Source organism: Colias eurytheme, chromosome 27 (assembly GCF_061535395.1).
Source record: "Colias eurytheme isolate Ceu_HAF_F1 chromosome 27, ilColEury1 Martin Lab GWU primary, whole genome shotgun sequence".
In the NCBI taxonomy this organism is placed as follows: Eukaryota; Metazoa; Arthropoda; class Insecta; order Lepidoptera; family Pieridae; genus Colias; species Colias eurytheme.
Window position 1 is genome coordinate 3,521,415 of NC_143006.1, and position 23,015 is coordinate 3,544,429.

The window sequence follows — 23,015 nt, forward strand, 5'->3', positions numbered from 1 at the left end:
GTTCCTTAATCCCTCTTGAAGCAAGCAATTAGGTAGACAATTGTTTGTTCGAGGGATTCAGACGTTTATTACATACACCCTTTCTCACTACTTGATTACTTGCAAGAAGTTCACGAGTTGTAGGGAATTTGTTGATTGTTGCATTAGTGTTTCTGTGGTTAGAATAGACGCTGGAAGTTCGTCCCTGTACCAGAACATCTGAAATGACAGCGCTATATAGAGGTAGAATGTCATCGCTATACCAGGACCTTTTTAAGCAGTATTATTTCCATCGCTTTTCTGCACTTGAAATAATACGGCTTTAAGACATCGTAGTAAAGTAGATAAATTGCTTTGGTAAAGAAAATAATCCGACTTGACCATGAGCAAAATTCATCACTAAATAATATTGCAATGTAATATCGTGTGTCTGTGTGACTTTTACTATTAAAATCAAAAATACTTAACCAATATTGAGGAAATTGTAAGTACATCTGTAGTATCTGTAGTATTCATCAAGTTACTGAATAAAATTACCTTAACTCTAAAAGGAGAAAACTTACAGTACCTACCTACATTCACACAAATATGCATGAGTTACCACAATCAACTTAACACTATATTACAACAATGAACAAACCCATTCGTAAACAGCATTATTCATATGTTATTTTTATGAAGATTCGTGAATAGGCATAGAAACTCGGCCATGGTATGAAAAGCGCCCACGCGTCGCTATATAGGCCTCGGTTTACGAAATACTGTTGTTATTAAAAATTTAAATAGTGGTACGAGTACTCTTTGTGAACCCTGTTTAAGGCATGTGGGGTCTGTTTAATTTTTAAATGTCACACAATACCTGTGTGCCACTAAATGTATGAATTAGAAGTTTCCTTATTTGGAAGGTTATATTGTTCTGCTATAATAGATTGTCATGCAAATGTAGTTTAATAATTTAAAATTTTATTTCAAAATGATGTTATACAACGTTGATGGAGTACACGTCTTGTAGTAATACAAATAATAATAATAATGCTATGTATATTTGACCGGGATGGAGCTACGCAGTCCAAGTTATGAGTCATAAGAATAAGGGCTAATGTCGAAACTCGAAACTGAGAGAAAAAGCTCCTGAACAAAATTTACTATTTTTTTAACCTTTGGGTTTCTTGATTCGCATTTCTATTGTAAGATTTTTATCAGCATCATCGTCAACATAACTTTCGTAAATATTCCGTATACTTACTTAGCATAAACTCAAAACTTAAAACTTGGTTGGAATCCATTAGGTCTTCTACTTCTCTATACTACTACTTCTCGATTCGATAAATTTTCCAAGTAAAAGACATTGAGAAATCTATTAGGTATCTAAAATGTCTTTATTCATACTCCATCTTTTGCTATTTCATCAGAAGTGTGTACATATCTGAAGAACTCCAACAGTAGGTAATTACAATGCTCTATATACTCCAGACGGTCTTCATATAATTGGCATAATTCAATTATTTCCTCAGATTGTCACTAGGCCAATTTCCCGGGCTACAATAATAGACGAAAATGTATTAATAAGTTATTTTCCTCGCAAATATTTCATAAGATGTTATTTCTTTAGCGTAGAAAATATTGAGAAAATAATATTTATTTGTACGTTGAGGCTGAGCTGGCTTAGCTATGTTTATTAATTATTATGGTGATAAATCCTGTTTTAAACCGGGTTTATTCCAGTTCGTTTTCTTGATTAACTTCAATATAATATTTGAAGGTGAAAAGTGAAAAGATTAAAGTACATAATATAAACTAGCGTTAGCATGGCTTCGCTTGGATGAAGTCTATTTTAAATAAATTTCGATGGTTTTGCTCTGAAAGCGGATTTTAAGACAATAAACTAAAAACTCATAAAATTATAATATTGTCACCGATATATTTTGATATGTGTACAAAGTTTGAACTAAATCGTTTACAAGTGGGTCAAAATCGAGTTTAAAGGATTCGGTTACTTACGTATATTTTTTTTTTTTTTTTATGCAATAGGAGGCAACAGAGCAGACGCGTCACCTGGTGGTAAGTGCTCCACGTCGCCCATATGTACGCACAGTGTCAGAGACATTGTGAGTATGTTGCCGGCCTTTCAAGTAGGAATATGCTCTTTTCTTGAAGGTCCCCAGTTCATAGCCGTTTGGAAAAGCCGCATGAGGGAGTTTGTTCCAGATGTCTGTAGTGCGCGGGAAGAAAGATCTTTTAAAGCGCACAGTTGTAGATTGCCAACAGTCAAGGTGGTGAGGGTGGTATTGTTGACGATGTCGTGCTGTACCGTGTACGGTGATGGAACTCGGCGGCGGGTAATGTTCCAAACAACTCTTCAGAGCACTCCCCATAGTAAATGCGATAGAGAACGCATAAGGAAGCGACATCTCTTCGCAGCGCCAAAGTATCAAGCCGATCGGTGAGACTTGGCTCGTTAACAAGACGTACAGCTCTCCTTTGAATACGGTCAAATGGAAGGAGGTATTGTTGGGGTGCCCCGGCCCAGATGTGGGAGCAGTACTCCATGTGCGGCCTGACTTGCGCCTTATATAACTTGAGGCGATGGTGCGACGTGAAATACTGCCCCGCTCTACAGAGCACACCAAGTTTTTGTGAAGCCAACTTGGCTTTTCCTTCCAAGTGACAAGAAAACTGTACGTTACTCGAGATTTCGAGACCAAGGATTCCGATACTGGCTGCGGCTGAGAGAGGAGTACCCTGAAAAGTAGGAGCTATGACGAAGGGGAGCTTTTTAGCGGTAAAGGCGCACACCTGTGTCTTTTTGGGGTTAAATTGGACTAGGTTTAGTCGGCCCCATTCTGAAACCTCTTGTAAAGAAGTTTCAATCTCAGACACGAGGTTGTTCCGGCACTCGATGATGCGCTCCTGAGAAATATTGCTGCGGCTGGTATATACTGCATCACCAGTACTGTCATCTGCATAGCAATGAATGCTGCCGTTGAGCAGCATATCATTGATATGCAGAAGGAACAGAGTGGGAGACAAGACACAGCCTTGTGGGACACCAGCATTCACAAGCTTAGGATCAGAGCAGGAACCGTCGACTACGACACTCATGCTACGCTCTGTGAGGAAACTGGCGACCCACTGGCAAAGTTTCTCAGGAAGCCCATAGGAAGGAAGCTTCGCAAGAAGCGCTTTGTGCCATACCCGGTCAAAGGCTTTCGCTATGTCCAAGCTGACTGCTAAGCCTTCACCCTTGCTCTCGATCGCCGTTGCCCATCGATGAGTTAAATATACGAGAAGATCACCAGCTGAGCGACCGCGACGGAAACCGTACTGTCGGTCACTGATCAGCTGGTGCTCCTCCAGATAATTCAAGAGCTGGCGATTGATAACGGTTTCCATTATCTTGGAGAGCAAGGAAGTGATGGCTATGGGTCGATAGTTGGACGGATCCGAGCGATCGCCCTTTTCCGGGATGGGATGCACTAATGCTTTCTTCCATGAATTCGGGAAAACGCATGTGGAGTAGGAGTGCCGGAAAAGGCGCACGAGGACCGGTGCCAACTCTGGTGCACACATCTTCAGCACAATTGGAGGAATACCGTCGGGGCCACTCGACTTGTGGACATCTAGAGCGAACAGTGCCTTACGCACAGCACTCTGGGTAAATCGGATGTCCGGCATAGAGCCCTCAAGCCGTGGGATGATAGGTGGTGAGTTCCCCATGTCATCTAAAGTCGAGTTTGCGGCGAAGAGGGAGCTAAGGAGATCAGCTTTCTCTTTTGCCGTGTGGGCCAACTGGTCATTCTCCATGCGCAGAGATGGTAGGGACGGCTGACATAAGTTCCCTTGCACAGCTTTGGCGAGTGCCCAAAAAGCTCGTGTTCCCGAAGGAAGTCGGGCAAGTTTCTCACCAAGCTTAGCAATATGCTCTGACTTTGCTTTCGCTATTGCTCTTTTGAGAGACCTAGAGGCTGAGTTTAGTTCTCTCTTGAGTGTACAGGCGTTTGGATCACTAGACACGAGCGCATTGGCCCAGGCCTGGTAACAGTCTTGTTTTCGGCGCGACGCCGTTTTACAAGAGCTACCAAACCAAGGCTGGGACTTGCCACCGACGGGCACAACAGAGTTTGGAATAAAAAGCTCCATCCCCTGAAGTATCACATCAGCAACAGAGTCTGCACAAGTGCTAGGATCATCTGCCGAGAAGCAAACACGGCCCCAGGGATAGGATGAAAAGAATGTATATACAAGTGAAGGTACCTAATAAAAGCGTGTTAAAAAGCATGTCTTTTTTGCAGCTTTTCTCTGCTTTGTGGTTGAATAGAAAAGATTGCTAAGGCCGATTTTTCAATGCTTGGATAAAACTTATTCGTCGAATAATTTATAAAACTCCCTATTTTTTAAAAACGTATTGTCCGTATTTGACAGTTTACGTGACATTTTAATATTATCGTGTAATACTTTATTGGACGGATAAGTTTTATCCAAGCATTGAAAAACTGCCCTTATATATTCTGTACTTAGTAGTAGTTTAAGGTAGCAGTTTTAAAAACATGTCACGTAAAATCACAGATAACTATCTATACTAACGTATGTGACAAAACTTTCGATCTAAGAAAACCAGGATCAAATGCTTTCATCTATTTGAAAGCTACGACACAGAGACACAAATTCACATAAGCACAAAAAACTTTCGATTTATCAAAACACATTCAAAACGTTACATCCCTTCGGAAGCTACAATACAACAAACATCCCTTATTGTACCGGATAAAAATACCGTCTATGAGTATTTCAAAATCGCACCGAAATTATTTCATCAAATACAGAGCTACAATGCAACAAATAGACACATCTAAGTAAAAGCTCCCCTTATTTTCCACATAAAAATGCGATAAATCTCCTATAAGTACTATACGAGCTTATTTTGCACAAAAAAGCGACACAAGTCAAGTACTACACATTATCAACCGGGAAAAATTCCCTAAGCTTGATATTTCAATTGTTATTATCAAAACAAGGCTTCCGATCTCACGCAAAACATGCAAGTCGTTGATATCAGAAACGAACCAAAAAAAATCAACTTTAACTCCTGTATTTAAAGTTCAAATTAGAAAACATAGATGCGTTCTAACACGATTATCGAATACATGATTGCAAAAGTGGACTTTAAAGCTGCATGTTTAAAGTTCAAATTGGAAAAGTAAAACACATCTAGGTCACATTACACTAAGGTAATTCAAGCTTTGATAAGAAAATGTACTAAGTCCGCTCCACTGCGAACAATGGTAAATACTAAATAAGCTATAAGAAAATGTTAACAGTTCTGATTTATAGTTCCTTATTCGATATTTAGCTGTAATAAACTGGATGTTCTTTGTGAGCTTTCGTTTCCTTGATTTATGGTATGTTAATAATTTATTTATTGAAGTTTTTTTAAGTATAAAACATCTAAACAACAACGTTTAGTAGATTTTGCCTCTTCATGTTTTACTAAAAATACTAAATACTTAAATAGTAAATAGACACATAATAAACTTTCTCAATAGATAATCAAAATAAATGACATATCTACTTTCTACTCTCGATACTCTCTATGGTCCAATCTATACATTTTATAAATTCATGGAAATCTATTTCATCGTTTTGGTCTAAGTAAACCATAAAAGCATTAATTGTTTAAGTAGGTACCTTTTAATATAAAATAACTATTCACTAGCTCGTAATGTATTCATATTATTCAATGTACTGTACTTTATTTATACTATGTTTTATTACAACATAGAATAACTATCTATGTCGTATGTTTATCAGTTGTTACTCACGGTAGCTTTACTAAGCTTAGCGCGACGTGTGTAATCTATGTAATATTTATTTATTACTCGAGTAATATTAAGTTGAAACATTTATTTAAGTACTGTATGTTACTATGGCTGTTTATGTAATCTATGTGTATATATTATCAAACTGTGTATATATGTGTATATATATTATCAAACTGAAGAGTACATATGTTTTTTTTTGTTTGAACGCGCTTATCTCAGGAAGTACTGGTCCGATTTGAAAAATTATTTTGGTGTTAGATAGCCCATTAATCGAGGAAGGCTACAAGCTGTTATCATAACGCTAAGACCAACAGGAGCCGAGCACTGCAGGTAAAACCGCGGGGCACAGTTAGTAAGTACATAAACCTGAATCTACCTATAATATTCATTTTCGCATAATTAACAAGATTAATAGAGAATAATACAATATTCTGTAACCATTATTTAAGAAAAGTTTCAAAAAGGTACTTAAACCTAGAAATTAACTTTCATAAAATGTATAAAACTTTTAAACTAAAAATTTGACTCAAGTTTTTACTCATACCAAACTTAATTAATTATGAACGTATAAAATATTTAATTAAACCGGCCGAAGGTAAGCCTTGGGACTTAGGAGGAAAATTGCGAGAGCCGTAAAGTAGAACCATAAAGGACGCGCCGTAAATGCGACGTAAAATGTTTCTTATGGAAAAAAATTTATACCCTCATTTTGAGCCATCGATTCCGTAATATGTTACACTTTATGAACGTTAACTTTATACGAATTTTCCGGAATTCGTATCGTTTTATCGTTTGTGAGAGAAGTTTTAAAAATTATGTGACGATGTATTTTTATCGTGTATTCATGTCTTTATGAATGCTATAATAAAATGTTTGTTATAGGTATGTAGGTACCTATAACAAACATTTTATTGTACTATTCATTCATGCTTTTGAATTTGATATTTAGATATATAACTAGCATTCAAATGCTTTACATATATAATATATCCTTCCTACTTCCTATCCTACTTAATATTATAAATGCGAAATTTTGTGAGGATGTGTGTTCCCGCCCGCGTTTTCAAAGGAAAACCCACATAGTTCCCGTTCCCGTGAGATTTCCGGGATAAAACCTATACTATGTGTTAATCCAAGTTACCCTCTATATGTGTGCTAAATTTCATTGTAATCGATTCAATAGTATTTGCGTGCAAGTGTAACAAACATGCATACATACACATACATTCATCTTCACAAACTTTCGCATTTATAATATTAGGTACTAGCAGGAAGGATAGCATATTTTTATGCATCGTTTTAGATATATATCGCACTAAAAATCCTGTTCACATTCAATACAATCATGGTTTCATATTCATAAGTCATATTCATGTTACATAGAAACATAATAATATTATAAATTAGCGAAATCCGAATCAAATTATACATTACAATCATAATACTAAACTGACACAAATACCACGAAGCTGACAGGCCGTGTACAAAACAATGGACATTCGAGAACTTTCTGGGAATAATAAAAAAAAATAACTTTCTTACAATAAAATGACAAGAGCCCTCTCGAGAAGTCTTTGATGTGTTAAAGCGTTACTACGATTTCGTGTATCGAGTTACATTCGAGTTTTGATATTTAACCCATTGACCACCGTAAGGCCCGATCGGGGCGCGACACAATAGATTTTCTATTGTGTCTGTGATTCCGAGGACTGATGGATTAATTATGACTTGATCGAGTTAGATTTGAGCACAATATTAGTGCACGAGATAATATGGTTGATCATCATCATCATCATCATTGTCAGCCTACACTTGTCCACTGCACAATATGGTTGATAGTTTGATACTAAGAACTTATTATAATAAATAAACAGTTTTATACGGTGCATTAGGGTAATTCCGAATGATGGGGTAAATGCAATAATTTTTAATTAATAGGTAACTAAGTAGTGATTCATTAAACAAAATATATGTATGCTATTATTATGAAATCTATTTATTTTCATGCGATACCTTCACGATACTCACAATAAAACAATGCTCTGAAGTGGTATTCGCAATTTTCCAAATTACCCAACATCCGGAATTCTCCGAATGCACTACACAGGCAATTTGATGTTATTGGAATAAAGCATTGATATAACAAGTTGTACTATGTATCATGCCCTAATATTTACATGCTATAAGAAAATATTCACTTAAAACAGAAATAACATTTATTAACGCATATTTAAAATACAAATATTAATTCACGATATTTAAAACGTACTAACGTAATTAACTAAAAAACACCTTTCTAACAAAGCAGCTAAACAAAGCTCTATCTCGATCGAAACTCGAAGCACTTACAATCGAATTACGACTCTCCCATAGTAAGAGCGGTCACGTTGAAAGTTACAACGAGTTTTTGTCGAGATTCTCAGGCTGGGATAATAATTGACCAACAGGTGTGGTGCTACCGTTGTTTATTTTGTGCCGTCAAGGGCGAGCCGGGCCTTGAACGATTAATTTTATGTAAATAAATGATTATTTGCATTGCTCTAACGAATGGATTATGCAATTTTGATTATCATTCTGTTTTAAGAATATTTTTTGGAATTTTTCTACTAACTGATGATGATCGTTTAAAGACGACATAATGAGTTCCAATTCATTAATTTCAAGTAAATTTTTATACCTGAACTAAAAATGTTATGATTCCGCTAAGTTATTGTTTAGTGTACCTAGCTAGTATAGGTTTTCATAGCACTTATAGAAATGTTATCAATATTTAAATATTAATATCTAGCATAATACGAAATGTTAAAATTAACCCGTTGATTGAACAAAACAGCTGACTGCTGAACTAATTAGATTAGTATTGTACTTATAGATTACATAAATAATATACCTACAAAGAGACCATCTTAATCATCATCATCATCATCATCGTCATTGAACAGTGTTCTAAACATCGAAAAATACAATAAGTGAATCGAGTTTTAATGCAATTCAAATAAAAGCCAATTTTCCATAAACTTTACAAGACAAAAGACACATATTTTATTGGGAACAAAATTCAAGGCTTTCCAATTTACTTCATCGATACACTAATTATAGGTGTTCCATATTTCATGACAACATTTCTTCAAGGCATATATAATTTATGTCTTAAAACTACTCAGTTGATTGGTTTTTTACGTCAAGTAGAGCACTAGATAGCTTGGAGATTGTGTTCTTACATCAGTACATAATGATAGGGATTACGATATATAAGATTAGATTCACGGTTGTTCTGTAATAGGTAATGGATAGACTATTCGACCTAGGTGTAACGGAAGGCTTGAAATTAAAAAAAGATAGACTAAGCCGATTTTTCAATCCTTGGTTAAAACTTACGTTCAATTAAGTATTACACGATAGTATTAAAATGTCACCTGTAAACTGTCAAATACGGGCAATTAGAATACATTTTTGAAATTGTAGTTTAAAACGTTATTCGACGAATAAGTTTTAACAAGGATTGAAAAATGAGCCCCAAGTCAAGTAGGTACAATGCATATCAGTCGAATGTATCAATGTTTCATCACAATACGTGTATTGGAATCCAGGTTAGTCATTAAAGGTCAATATAATAACATGTGTGATTTTAGTAACAAAAATAAGTAAAAATTATAATATGTTCGCGTAAGTAAAACTGCGGTCAAAATAGATGACCGACAAACAATCCAAGTGTTAAAATTTAATACGATATTCGTTACAAATGAATCGATCAAGGTTTAAATCAGGCCAAAACCAGTATTTCCGATATAAATTGATAACTCAAATGAGCCTAATTAAAACCGGCCCTAACGGAATAACTCGTTTTGATCGTAATTTATTCAAGTATCAAAACATATCGAGCGTGGTGTATAAATTTTGACATTATTTAACGTTATTAATTTTATCAGTAATTATTGTGATAAATTGTTTTAAAGTTATGTACTTGTGTGATTTATAGGAATGAAACAGATTCTGGTTATTTATTTAATGCAATTGACTTTTCATTCATGAATTTGAATGAATTGTTATAAATCCTTTGAAAACATACGTCTGTTGAAATCAAAATATATTAAGCGGGAATCTTACATCAAAATTGAATACTTATACTTATACTTCTTAGATTATTCATTTCTTTAAATTATTACCTCGAAAGTCACATAATGAATGGGTTCTATTCTTAATTGAAAAGCATAGTAACTTCAGAAATTTACTTTAGTGGTATTTATTTATTTTAAGACTTTATTGCATTAACTAAACTATATAACTGATTCTAATTATAAATTAAAACAAAGGACGGTCTTATCGCTAAATAGCCATTTCTTCCAGACAACCATACGTACTAGACAAAGACGTAGACAGAAATAACCTAAAAGATTAAGCAAGTCTTCTATTCAATTAGCGATTTTTTCCAGACAACTGAGAGATATTACCTAAAACACGAAGCAAGCCTCTCCTTATATCATTAAACAAAAGTTAAACGAACGATAACTTTGTTTGCTAAAACCTATCACAAGAAGATTGATGCAACAACAAGGGTGCTTTCAGAGTACTGGCATTCCGTTCCCGGCTGAGGTAAATATTTGTAGAAGCTTGATGGATGATAAGGTACTCGTGAATTCCTTGAGAGTTCTGCTTAGATTTTATACCCTTTTAACGGTTTGGAAGGTTATTTATCTCTGCTAATAAGTATTTTTAATATAAATTAACTGAATACGCTTTTACGTGTACTACTGAGCCGATTTTGAAGATGTTTAGTATGGAGGTATATTGATAGTTATTGATAGTTGGCAAAAGATCACTGCTTGACAATTTTTTATATAGGTATCAATGCAAAGGATACCTCCCTACTATAAAAAAGCAAACTTGACGTTAAATATTTTATTTCGAGTTGTCTACAATCTAATGCTATCTACAAATTCAATAGTTAATACTTAATAGTAATGCTTAAGAGCTTTAAAAGCTCCTATCCCGCTATCTATTGACGATACCTACCTATGTATAAACCAAAACTCAAATAAAAAAAAATACGTGTGGCTGGTGGCACTCGAGGACTACCGCGGTAAAGCTATTGCATAGCATCGCTGTGCCGGTATGAGTGGGGGGCGTTAGGTTTTTTCGTTACGGAATTTTTACATTCGGTCGCCGCGCTCAAGCCCACGATAGAAGCTATGCAATAGCTTAATAAAAAAACTAGCAACCACATTTCTAAATACAAACACACCATCGAAATCCAATGTCCAAAATTACTTGAACAAAAGGCACAAATAAGTTACTTTTACACTTCAGTCTGATGCTTAAGCAAAGATACTGCCAAGGTTCACTTAAATTTATGGATCCGCCCTTTGTTGGTAAGTAGCCAACCTGTTGGCAAGAATAATCAAACCTGCATTGAAGCTTTTAACTCGAACTCAAATAATTATTTATTCAATTAGACTAGGTACTAGACGCACTTTTGAATTGTCAGAACATCACTACATAGTGAAAAACAAAGTCTCTTTCTCTGTCCCTATGTATGCTTAAATCTTTAAAACTTCGCAATGGATTTTGAAGCGGTTTTTTTTAAAGGTGGAGGTTTTAGTACAGGCGGAAAGCTAGGAAAAACTAAAATCAAGCTCAAAATCAAAAAGTTATTTATTCAATTAGACTTCTTCTAGAAGCACTTTTGAGTCTTCATAACGTAGAAGCTACACTTAAACTCAAACTCAAACATTCACTTATTCAATTAGACTTCTAGGAACACTTTTGAGTCGTCATAAAATAGTTTTACCATTTACCACCGGTTCGGGAAAGCAGTTAGTATACTACAGAGAAATGCCGGCAAGAAATTCTGTAGTTACGATTTTCAAATCATGTTCAGTTTTTATGTCTAGACGAACCTTTTTCCAATACAACCCATCATAGACTGACTACAGAATATACCTATACAGTATAATGAAATGTACGAGTAAGGTTACTTAACTCATAAATATCGATTTGTGAATTTATACTTTGAATAAAGAGAAATTATATGTATGGCTAGGTGTTAAATAATTCAAAACGATATTAGTACCTATAGGTAATTTTAAAATAAGGGTACGTGTACGTGTACCTACGAAAATTCATTGAATAAACTCTCCGTTACCCTGAAAAACAGCTTTATGCGGGCTAAAGCGGTGTTTACCTATTTATTAATAATTTATAATTAGTATGCTCAAGTGGTTTATTAAGGGTGTAATATTCGATACAATAATAATACGGCTTTAGCAGTAGGTATAGGGTTGCCAACTATACTGTTTTAAACAGTATTCTACTGTTTTTCACTAAATTGTACTTTTTACTGTTTAACAAAAAAAAAGTATTCAAAATACTGTTTTCAGCATCAAAGTGCAGACACATTATTATGTGTTACATTTAGATGCTCACAATTTCTTTTTTTATTTAGTCAGAGGGCGCACACTACAATAAATACCTACTGTTTGTTTTGCTAAAATAGGTACTGTTTAATAATCTTCATAGACCTGAATATTAAATATACTTTATTTCTTGTAAAAAAAGTTGGCAACCCTAAGTAGGTAGGTAGTATCTAATACTTATCGTCTTATAAATTTTATCCTTCCTTAAGAAAATGTATTGTTTCTTTTGTTTTATCCAATCTTAAATTAATTCAAAAACTATATCTTTATTATTTGTGATCTAGATATAATATTATACCTAAATATTCAAATACCTAAATTTTAATGTACGAAGAACATGGATCTATGAAAACCTAATCATAAACATGTAGGTAGTTAAGTATAATTAAATTTCAAACGTATTTTAATAATAATAAGTACCTAAATAGTACAAAAATAAATACCAATTAAACATAATTAACACAAAGAAGACACCAAGTAATATTTGGGTTATTTGCATAGTTAAGTTCAAAAACTAGCTTTCTACGCTCAAGTAGCAATTAAGTTACACATTTTCCTTCTCGTAATGTTGGTATTAACGTTATGACCTAACTGTAAACCTAGTTTAGTTGTATCCTAATATTATAAAGCTGAAGAGTTTATTTGTTTACTTGTAAGTGCTAATCTCTGAAACTGCTGGTCAACTGTTTCAGTGTTAGATAGCCCATTTATTGAAGAAGGCTTTCTATCACCACGCTAAGACCAATAGAAGCGGAGTATTGTGGGTAAAACTGCGTAGCATAGCTAGTTTTTATATTATATACCTACATAAGAGCTAAATAATTAAATATTCAAGTTCTAAGTCAAGTCAAGTCATAAACTAGGTGCCTGTACGTTTCAATTAACCTTGCTACGAAAACGTTATATCGATTTTAAAAAAAATCTATGAAAAGATACCTACCTAGGTATTACTTATCTAAGGTAGTTAGGTTATTAGGCATAAATCTATGCTTATAAATCTGTGCCATTTTTTCTATTATTCTAATTTATAAATAAACCTGTGTATCTCCTATCTAGCCTATTAAACATTTAATAACTTGAGAAGTATCAGCACTTTATGTGTAATTGAGAAATAAACAAACAAAAATTCATAATACAAGTGCGATAATTAAAGTATTGAGTATGAAATTACACGTGTATTAAGACAAATACCTAAACTAATACACCCAGAAATCAATACCTAATTTATTCATGACTTTGTTATAGCATTGGAATAAGTTTTCATTTTAGATTGATACATGTGAAATTTGTAACGTCTACTTTATTAAATAAATAGCTCTTTATATTTATTATTTATCCATTTATGTATCTGTTTCTAATAAGAACATAAAAAGGTTTTATAACGTAGCATTTTTTAATGATTTCCTGCCTGTAAAAAGCTCTCTGAAAACCTTTTTCGTTTACATTTTGTTGAAGCTCTCTACAAATTTTCAGTTGAAGTCTTTAATTAAAAATGAATGTGTATTCTATAGCAATTTATCTTTACAAAATACTAATATTAAAACTTACCTCCACCTAGAAGTCCACAAAATCCATAAACATTACGCACTTTACAATTTGTACAAAGAAAACACAATGCCCTACAGGAAAAACGGCACAAATCGCGAAAATTCCACCATTATCCATAATTTTCTAGTCACTCAACCAAATAGGTTATATCAATAACATAATTCATAGCACTGGCCACCGATAAAAATAAATTTTCGATTGACGTTCGAAATTGAAAATTCAAAATGCCGCGTATCGCGAGCGCTTGGCGCGAAACGAAACACACTATCATACGTACTACGCGCCCGGCCGGTGACTGAGGGTGTAGAATAGGCTCCGCTTGCCCTGGCCAGGCTGGCTGTCATAGAATCGATAAAAAGTAGACGTTATTTTTAGTACGTCATGAAGTCGTAAGCTTTAAGATTTAATTAATTAATTATGTGGAAAGTTATTGAAACTAACTATACAGGCGTCTTACTAAAAGTAATTCGTTCTTTGTGTATAGTACGCCTTCATACTTGCTCCGTTAATTTGCGATTGATTCGAGAATAAAAAATATGAAATTGGATAACGTAACGAAAAATATTGTCAGAAAAAATATATTCACTAGTAACAAAAGTGCGATACTAATAAATCTAATATTATTATTTTTTTACATTTGAACCCAAATAACTAAACCCTAACTCGCTACTATATAATTCCAAAAGTTAAATTAGCATGTGCAGAATTTATTTTATAAAACATTAAATTTAAAGAAAATAAAAAAAAATAACATCGTTAAAACCGCAATTTTCTTTGCCCCTAATTAAGACAGCTATCTCTATGAATTTCACACCTACCTAATCTTTGACTCGAAAACGACCTTAATCTGAAATCCCTTTTCAACTCCTCGTGCCTCTCATTATTGATCTCTTTCACTCCTTACTACCGGTGCAATAACATTTATCTCTCTATCACACATGTGAGGGTTGTATATCGCCGTCCCGCTCGCACTACACTGCAGAGTTTCAAAAACAAGGTAGACGCGACGCGTTATCAATGTACACGGCATTAGAAATTTTTCCCTTACATTAAGCACAGAGGTAGCAAATGTTTATATTAATTTGAATGAACTGCGGTGATTCTATTTTCAAATTTTATTTTTTTTTTCTTAGCCCACGGTGTTCGTGAATGGAACCTCTTTGGTGTCGTATTTTTTTCTTAATTCTTGCGATGAATAAAATTTTACTTTTTTTTTACAAATTGCGCGCGCTGATTTTTAATTAACATTTAAAATATAGGTAAATGGGCGATTTAATGAAATGAGGTTACAATAATTATTATTATCAGACGTAGTTTACCATTGAAGCGTAATCTTGTTCATGAAATTTTGAAATAATATGATATGTAGGTTTGGGACGTTTTGCAGCTTTTTCTCTTACTAATATTATATTCCGAGGTTATTTATTTTTATTTTTTATGTATAGATGGTATGTTTTCTCACCAAAATTGTTATGAATATTGAAGAGGGACAAAAAACTTTTGCTGCGGAACAAAACTTATAAATATTATGTACTAGCGGTCCGCCCCGGCTTCGCCCGTGGTACAAAAAACACATCTTTTCTCTTCATAAAAACCATCCTCGTACTTCAAGGAATATAATAAAAAAAGAATTATCGAAATCGGTTCAGCCGTTCTCGAGTTATGCGCTTACCAACACATTTTGCGATTCATTTTTATATATAAGACTAGCTGGTGCGTTGTGCGCGGGCTGCAAGCAGCCCGCGAGCCCCTTTTGCCCCTGGGTTGAAGCAATAGGGCAGTCATTAGGAAATGTGTTAGAATTCCAAGTCCATTTATAATTTTCTGCTAACTGCGATTCCACAGTCAATCGGAAGTGCTTATAAATTCCCAATTCATAAATTTTCTATTCTGGAATGCTGTCGACCTTCGAGGGTGCGTTGTGCGCGGGCTGCAAGCAGCCCGCGAGCCCCTTTTGCCCCTGGGTTGAAGCAATAGGGCAGTCATTTGAAATTGCATCAAAATCCCCCGTCAATTTGTTATTATCTGCTAACAGCGATTCCACAGTCAATCGGAAGTGCTTATAAATTTCCCATTCAAATATTTTCTATTCCGGGGGCTGTCTACCTTCGAGGGTGCGTGGTGCGCGAGCTGCAAGCAGCTCGCGGCTCATCCCAGGGCAGAAATCTTTAGTCATTTGAAAATGCATTTGAATTTCCTGTCCATTTGTTACATCTGCTAACAGCGATTCTACAGTCAGTCGAAACTGTTTATAAATTACTTATTCAAATATTGGTTAAATTCTTGAAACGTGATCCCTGAATTTCATCATTTCGAGGTGTCTAATCGATAGCGGGCAGTGGCTTTTCATAATTAACTGTTAAAGAGTTTACTTAACACGCTCGTCGCTTCGCTCCTCGCTACCTATTTGAATATTTACGCCGGCCGCTGACTTGACTTGCTCGCTTCGCTCGCTTGGCTAGTGCGCTAGTTCAAAAGTAACCTAACTGGCTCGTCGCTTCGCTCCTCGCTACTACTTTGAATATTTACGCCGGCCGCTGACGTGACTTGCTCGCTTCGCTCGCTTGGCTAGTGCGGTAGTTCAAAAGTAACCTAACTCGCTCGTCGCTTCGCTCCTCGCTACTTCTTTGAATATTTACGCAGGCCGCTGACGTGACTTGCTCGCTTCGCTCGCTTGGCTAGTGCGGTAGTTCAAAAGTAACCTAACTCGCTCGTCGCTTCGCTCCTCGCTACTTCTTTGAATATTTACGCCGGCCGCTGACGTGACTTGCTCGCTTCACTCGCTTGGCTAGTGCAGTAGTTCAAAAGTTTACCTAACTCGCTCGTCGCTTCGCTCATCGCTACTTCTTTGAATATTAACGCCAGCCGCTGCCGTGATTCGCTCGCTTCGCTCGCTTGGCTCGTGCGGTAGTTCAAAAGTTAATAAATATTTTCTACTCCGGGAGGCTGTCAACCTTCGAGGTTGCGCGGTGCGCGGGCAGCAAGCAGCCCGCGGCGCCGTCTTTTGCCGTTGCTATTCAATTACCCTTCCTACTATGGAAATTTCCTTACAAAATTTTCGAAAAAAAAAATTTCGCTTTTTACCAAAAATTTTTATATGCCTGGAAGCGGACCAGGTTTTGAAACATTTTTTACTTCGGCGACCCCGACCTACCTGCCACTGGTTCAGAGAGCCGTTGAATTTCGTGATGTATGGAAAATGGAAACCGAGGGTCGGAGAGAAATTCTGAGTATACAGTATTGTAAATCTGGCCGATTAGAGCACAGAAGTCAATTTTCAGACCGATCGTAAAGTAACCGGCACCACCATATTGCTTTGAAAAATTGGCCATTTTTGAAAAAAAAAATTGCGTCCAATTTGAAATTTCTCGATTGCCCTGGTAGCGCCCCATCTTGCTGATCATTTTTTAGTTCTACACCCCCCACCTATCTGGCGCCGTTTCGGAGAGCCGTCGTATTTCGCGTTGTATGAAACTCGGAAACCAGCGATGGAAACTCGATGATGAGTATCCCACCTTAATGTGCGGCTCGATTAAAGCCCCTGTGCCAAGTTTCAGCGCGATCGGCCCAGCGGTGGCCGTTTTAGAAATTGTATGGCGGCGGCCATTTTTTCCGCCATTTTGAATTTTTTTCACTATCTGTGGTAATTGCTCGAGGTCTACTCCTAGTTTAGTTCGAGCACCCCAGATGTAGCTGCTACCGTTTGCGCGGGCCGTTGACCGTCTTCGAGAGATGAGGGAAAGTTTAAGATTTCGTATTTTTCTGGATATCCTGGGAGCTGGGCGAGTACGAATGCATCATTGGTGTATTTCTCCGTTGCGCCACCTCGTCTAAATTTACGTTTTTATGTTTGCGCCAAAAATGGGAAAATTCCAAAATCGAGCGTCCCACTATGGCTCCCTGGTAGCGTCCCAGAGTGGTGATCATTTTTAGTTCCGACACCCCCCACCCAACTCGCACCGTTTCCGCGGGCCGTTGGATTTTCCAATGTATGAAAGTCGGAAACGGGAGCCCGGAGCCACTCAAACGGGGCACCGATCGATTCGCCGGCTCGAACAGAGCACGTGTGCCAAATTTGAGACGTAAGGATTCATAAACGGCGATTTTGGAAAAGTACGGCGGCCATCTTGTTTTCGCGAAAATCCCCATTTTTCCCCCACCCCTGGTAATCGCCACCAGTTCCGAGCATTTTTTGTTCAGACACCCCCCCTCCAGGTGGCACCGTTTTCGCGCACCTCCAGGGGTCCACTCGGTATTCGAAGATGATCGAGATCGCTATATTTTTCCTCTGGTCACTCGGCGCACCTCTACACGATCACGTCGTTATCCCCCCCACTTTCCACGTAGTTTCCGAGAAAAGCGATGTCAGTCAGTCAGTGAGTGAGTGAGTGGTAGTGTAGCTTTATATATATGTAATAAGAAGAAGATATGTAGGTTTGGGACGTTTTGCAGCTTTTTCTCTTACTAATATTATATTCCGAGGTTATTTATTTTTATTTTTTATGTATAGATGGTATGTTTTCTCACCAAAATTGTTATGAATATTGAAGAGGGACAAAAAACTTTTGCTGCGGAACAAAACTTATAAATATTATGTACTAGCGGTCCGCCCCGGCTTCGCCCGTGGTACAAAAAACACATCTTTTCTCTACATAAAAACCATCCTCGTACTTCAAGGAATATAATAAAAAAAGAATTATCGAAATCGGTTCAGCCGTTCTCGAGTTATGCGCTTACCAACACATTTTGCGATTCATTTTTATATATAAGAAGATAAGTATTTAGTAATATGTGGATTGTGGTACCTATAGCTATAGGATGAAATAGTGTGACGTAATAATTGTATAGAGAATTTGTCGTTCTATAACTTGAACCATAGATAACTTATTAGTTCTTGAACTGCCCTGAGCGAAGTCACGGAGTAAGGTTAGCATTATAGAATAATTATGAGATTATTGATGAATTTCAACCTTGTGAGAGGTCAATGTTATGTTCTTTAAGTATTATAGAACAATATTTTATAATGTTGCTTATTGCTCTTGGTACCATATAGTTATATTTTATTTTTATAAAAAAAGAAAAACATCTTATATTTACCGAGGTACGCGTTGTCTTTGCCATCTTCAATCTTTATTTTTCATTTTTATGTTTCGTTAAAATTATCCTGTTTGTCACCTGTTTTGGATGTATGTTGTTAAAATAAATATCTCGATAGTTGGTCGTCCTGGATTTGCTCGGTAAAAATGCACTGTAAAATGCATCAGTCATATCTTTCCTATTTTTCTCAATAATTTTCAACATCAATTACGTCGCATTTATTTTCTTACAAAATAAACGAACATAAATATTTCTTCTTTCCGAATACAGTAGAGATATAGATATATTTGATCTTCTTTTATATAAAATGGGTAAGTATCACTGCAAAGTTTCACTAAGTCCTATCGATTTTAAAACTTGCGAAGATAGTTTCAATCTTGGCAAAGAACTGCACTTATAGGCAGATCTTTATTGAATACTGAATTAAAATAAGTGCTAGGTTATCTAGAGTTGGGTAAAAGTTTGAACTATGTAACCTCGTGATCGGCTAAATAAAATAACATCAATCATTTATAGGCATAAATTGTACAAAGCATGTAAAATGTGAACGTATAATAATTATTAATTATTTTAAGTAATAAGTAAGTAACTAAGTAATATTAAAAAATAGCGTTTGTGCCAAGAACACGTTTCAGAAGTGAAACTTCTTCGGCAAGAGTCAAAGATACCCAATCGTCGCCTTACTTCATGACGTGACGGTATTGCAATGACACGAAATTGAAAATTTGTTTGATTTGACTCTCATATTATAGCAGTGAGAGAGAAACAATAGCATAATAATTTAAATTTTATATTTCGATTTTAACAGTTCATAAAAAATGAGCCTATTAATAGAAACTGCTTGTATTGTATATGTTTTTTTGTGTGTACTAATTCAAAATTGCATAATAATGAATCATAAAATAAACAATTTTTATTTAACTAAAACGAATCAACGATCTCGTAGTACCACATAGTAAATTGCATTGGACGTTAATAATCTTCCGTTTTTGCATTATTACTTCCATCTTATCTCTTTCCAACACATGGGTTAACCATATTTACCTCTCGTTCTCGCGCCACGCGTACAGAACTTGATTTTATCCGGTTGATTTAAAAATAAACTTTATCTTGATACAAGTCTTTATTTTAACGTTACATGTTTCTTGGTTAGGTTTTATTTGTAAAAAGTAAAAACCAAATTGCATTAAATAGGTACATAATATGGTTTAAAAACCGTCTGTTCTTTTTTGAAAAGTTGGTTATAATTCGAATTTAGTTTTTAAGCTAGATATACTATGTAGATATTTACTTAATGATCAAGTACCTAATTATTACTGAATGATAATATGACAATTAATAATAATTGTAATGTGATTTAATTTCAAATTTCAATATTGTATTTCATTTAAATTGAGACAATATTTGCACGGTTTAAGACTGCAAAACATGAAAAACAATTAAAATACATATTTTGACATCTCTCTGTACCATGTTTTTAGCAAATAAATGTTATTTTATTTTTATTTTAAACTAGCGGTCCGCCCCGGCTTCGCCCGTGGTACATATTTACGTTTTCTCTACATAAAAACCATCCTCGTACTTCAAGGAATATATTAAAAAAAGAATTATCGAAATCGGTTCAGCCGTTCTCGAGTTATGCGCTTACCAACACATTTTGCGATTCATTTTTATATATAAGACTAGCGGTCCGCCCCGGCTTCGCCCGTGGTACATATGAAAAATAGATGTTGGCCGATTCTCAGACTTACCCGATATGTACAGAAAATTTCATGAGAATCGGTCCACCCGTTTCGGAGGAGTATGCAGACTAACATTGTGACACGAGAATTTTGAATGAATGAATGAATGAATGAATGAATGAATGAATGAATGAATGAATGAATGAAAACGCTTTATTGTACACCATTACAAACAGGAAAAAGACATACATATACAGAAGAGAGACATGCACAAATGGCGGCCTTATGGCTTTAGTTGCCATCTCTTCCAGGCAACCAAACACAAGATAAAAAAAAACATAAAATCATGACAGAGGGTGGTGGTAAAGCTGTATTTGATTAATAATTAAAAAACAAATGAATTTTATATATAAGAAGATACCTAAGTGCCTAGTAAAAACCTGTGAATGTATTTTGGCACATCATTATTACATTTTAATTTCAAACAATGTCCGGTGTTAATAAATTATTAAAATCTTTGTTTTATAAAATACTTAATTTACCTACAAGATTTGTGTGAATTAATTTGTCGTAAAACATTAATTTATGACTAACAAAAAATCCGGTTTTATACTCGTTTCGCGTTTAATCTGTTTCACGCAATTTTACTTTATTTAGATAAATTGATAAAACAATTAATTCATTTCCTGTTTACTAAAAACTAATTTATTTATTACATAGTTCGTTATTTTTATGGAATTTCTTCTACTAGGTAGTTGTTGTTTCAAATAGTTGTTATCTACCTTGTTTGCATGTTTTTAATTTTTATGTATTATATTAAGTTATAACTAGTCCCTACTAGGTAATATTATAAATACGTATGTATCTCTTCTTCACGCGCAATCGATTTAGTCGATTTGGATGAAATTTGGTAAGGAGATAGTTTGAGACTTGAGTATTATCCTGGAAATCTCACGGGAGGTAGAACAATGCAGGTTAATCTTTGACTTCGCGGGCGACACGAAAGCTAGTAGGTCCCTAATATATACCTACAGTAATTTTTACTTTAAAAAAATACGTATAAGGTACATACACGCTGATATTACAAAACAAGACAACAAAAAAGGACAGGTTATATTAATATTTAGCAATGTACCATACCGTTCCTTCACGTAGCTCAAATCTTTATAGGCGAATGCAAGTAACATTGCTGTCACATTTTATCTGCGCGCAAATCTCTTTGAATGTACCAAGCTGCCGATATTGTACCTGGGTACAGTGCGAGACAAGAAAACTGGTACCGTTGTTAAATATAATATATTTTATTTAAACAGACATTTTGTTACCGAATACGGTAAGTATAAATGGAATGTTCTGGATTTTTTTTACTGACTTCGTGTTATAGTGTTTGTATTTGTATTTACAATTTTAAAGTGATAAAATGATAATGTTATAATTACAAAATATTTAATGGACACCATGGACCAGGCTCGATTAGTTCAGATCAATTTGCTGAAAACGGTGTGTTTTTTTTTGCAATTTAACTTAATTACAAGTTTCATGTCAAACTTATATATATACTTATATATAGTCTTCTAATTATTAAATTGTGGAAAATCTGTATTTTACATATTATTCAATACTTAATGATGAAGAATTTTGTTTTATCAAAGCAATTTTGAAATTGTGTAATAATTTTTACTTTTATAAAATATCTACATACAGTCCTAATCTCATTACCACGCAGTGCACACAAGGTGTAGCAACTAGCAACATATTTCGTACACTGCGCCTGTAAAAGGAAACGGCCTATAGGCGCGGTTAGAATTTATCCGTTCACTTAGAGAGGATTCGAGATTGTTCCCATGTAAATTAGTTGTACACTAGCTTTGTTAATTCTATTTGGAAATATTTATACGTGTTTAGTGTGGATTTAGTTTTCGACTTCGTCTTTTTTCTCATTTTCATTTCATTGCACTTCCACTTCCATTTCCATTTCCATTTCCATTTTCATTTCCATTGATTTCATTCATTTAATTTACATCAAAAAATGTGTCCCTATCTTCAGATGTTTAGGCGCTGGGCGTATGACATCAGTCAATTTAGAGGTAAATAATACACACGAAAAACAAAAGCAATACGTTTGTGTACGCATGGGGTCAATCGTGCGCAAGCTTTTTGATTAGATCGCATTTTTTCTGTCGACTGCCTTCTTTCAAGAATCGAGTGTGAATTTTCTTACGGATATTAAGTTGAGTAGTTAGTAAGTACCTACCTTGTTTTTGGTTAAATATGTTCTTTCCAGGTCAGGCTAGGCCTATCATCACGCCCGCACCATGGAGCAAGGCGATGATTATGGCAACTTAGAAATTTTGCAACGCAGTTTAAATTCTGACACGTGTGCTCGGCGCCCTCTTTTTTATAGATAGAGTTTCGCACTTCCCACTTCCCACTGTCGTACATTAATTGTAAAACATAAAATGGACAAATAAATTTAT

The 23,015-nt window shown here is 35.2% G+C and overlaps 1 protein-coding gene and 1 long non-coding RNA gene across 2 annotated transcripts in view; both read right to left on the reverse strand.

Moving 5' to 3' along the window:
* Positions 1-14,045, reverse strand: part of LOC149896823 (irregular chiasm C-roughest protein-like) — a 105,114-nt gene extending 91,069 nt beyond the window's left edge. The window contains exon 1 of the mRNA XM_090117171.1: positions 13,760-14,045. The gene's annotated coding sequence lies outside the window, so the exon portion shown is untranslated. The remainder of the gene's footprint in view (positions 1-13,759) is intronic.
* The window catches only part of LOC149896822 (uncharacterized), a 247,092-nt gene that overhangs the window by 99,254 nt on the left and 124,823 nt on the right, over positions 1-23,015 (reverse strand). The window lies entirely within an intron of this gene.